At 45.9% G+C, this 2,222-nt stretch overlaps 1 pseudogene; it reads left to right on the top strand.

The window, feature by feature from the left end:
* Positions 1–558: 558 nt before the first annotated feature.
* LOC111731859 lies at positions 559–674 on the top strand (annotated as a pseudogene).
* The last annotated feature ends 1,548 nt before the right edge of the window (positions 675–2,222 follow it).

A 2,222-nucleotide genomic window follows, 5' to 3' on the forward strand; every position in this document is an offset into this window, starting at 1 on the left:
CTGTCTGCTTTCTGTCTTCCTTTTCCCAACTGTTTTCCTGCAGTTACTTTAAAATATACAATTTATCGCCTCACCCCCTTGCTTAAAAACTTTTTGGTGGCACCTCCCTGATAAAGCCCTCAACTAAGAAGAGATCTAAAACCCCCTCAGAATAGGCCGTACCTCCTCCTGTGTCTTTCTTCAGACCTCTCCATCCTGCCTCAAGGCCTTTGCACCACCCCTCCAGCCTAGAAAGCCCTTCGCACAGTGCTTATCTAGTTAACCCCAACTTACTCTTCCAATTTCAACTCAAATGTGGTTTCTGCAAGCCAAACTTCTCAGAGGCCTCAGACCAAGTCAGGACCCTTGTACCCTCTCCAATGTCCCCATGCCATGGCCACATGACAGAGAGCAAGTTCATACACACTCATAGGTATGCCTTAGGCTGTCAGTTCCAAGAGCTCAAGCACACGGTCTATTTGCTTTATCTGGGACATGGTTACATAGTGTAGCAGTTAGCACGTCTGCTTTACATGTAGAAGGTCCTAGGTTCGCGCCCCAGTGGACCCATGGTCCATGGTCTACAGCCGTGCCACCCTGAACAAGCTTGATGTCTGATCTCAGAAGCTAAGCAGGGTCGGGCCTGATTAGTACTTGAATGGGAGACCACCTAGGAAGACCAGGTGCTGTAGGCATAAATAATAATAATAAATAATAATAACAAAATTTTAAAAATACTTGCTTTATCTGTGTGGCCCCAGTGCCAATCACTGTGTCCTACCTGACAGGGACCCAATACATATGTATTGAGGGATTAAAGGTAGAAATAAAAACACATCCATTTTCAATTACTTTTTCCTGATTTAAAAAATAATGTATTCTTTTAGAAAATGTAAAAAAAAAGAAAAGAAAATTAAATCAACCATATTTCTAGAGATAAGTACTGATAGCAATTTATGTCTTTCCTTTCCATCTTTTATACTTTTTGTTTTACTAAACTGAGTCTATTGAATATACAGTACAAAGCATTACAGAACAATTATCTCTCAAAAAACACGAATGTACCCTTCCCTCTATTCTTTTCTCTGTCACTTTTTTTCTGATTAAACAATACCATGTAGCCACTGTAGAAAATTTGGAAATTACCAAAAAAGGATAAAAAAAGAAATGTAAATTATCTATAATTGCAAGCTAAGGATTTTCCCCTGGTAACATAGCCCTGTGTTTCCTTTCAATATTTTTTATGCATAAATTTTGCTGCATGTATTTCTGATAAAATCACAACAACATGTTTCCAGGTGCTCTCCACACAGAGAGGGAAAAGGGGTGTTTCAGGTGGGATTTTTTCTGGGCCTCTGCCCTTCCAAGCTCCTTAAAGTAAAGGGTGTCCTGGGGTATGCAGGCCCCATTAGGGTCTCACTGGAGGTGTCTCGCTCTGCCTCAGTCCTACCCCCATCCCCACCTGCCCCAGGCCCCTGGGCCTTCTGTGTGCCACAGGTGACGCCCTGGAGGCCAAGTGTGCTTTTGTAACCTGATCACCTTCATTCCCCCCACCATCCCTGCAGATTTCTTTAACAAGGCCTAATTTATGTGCCCTAAAGAGAGCCCAAGGTGCCAGCCTCCCCTGCCTGAAGCCCACCCACAACCACCGCCAAAGCCACAGGGTATTTACAAGGGAGTTGGTTGGGCTTTGATGAAACTGAAGCAGTCCCCGTTGTCAGGTCAGAAACTCCACCTCTCTGAGTTATGGGGACACAAGACAGGGAGTCATAAACAGGAAGCATTTCCACCGTGTCTAGTGGAAGGCAGGCGGGGCTGCTGAATGGATTATAGTCTGAAAAATAAAGAGGCACTGAGTGAGTGCTTAAGAGCCACCTCAGTCATGGTGCTCTCACCCTGCAGGAGTTCCAGTTGTTATTGCTGCACGTTCTTGGCAGTCAGGTGAAGTCAGGACAATTAAGGTGCTCAGGTCAGCTGGGGGCCCAATAGGGGGCAGGCAGACAGCCCCCCAACCTGGGAGATAGGTTGGCAGCATAAGCATCCACATATGTTGGGGTCGAGAGTAACCTCAACCTCTAAAGCCCTGTCTTCAATGGCAGGAACCTGACCTGCAGCCTAGAGCCCGAGGAAAGGCCAAAGGCACCACGGCCATGCCAAGGAAGGCTGTCCCACACTCCAGCCTCCGGAAAATGCCTTCCTGGAGTAACAGAGCACAGGAAAAATGAATTTCCGGGCCCAGCCAT

This window comes from Pteropus vampyrus, unplaced genomic scaffold, assembly GCF_000151845.1.
Source record: "Pteropus vampyrus isolate Shadow unplaced genomic scaffold, Pvam_2.0 Scaffold404, whole genome shotgun sequence".
Taxonomy (NCBI): domain Eukaryota; kingdom Metazoa; phylum Chordata; class Mammalia; order Chiroptera; family Pteropodidae; genus Pteropus; species Pteropus vampyrus.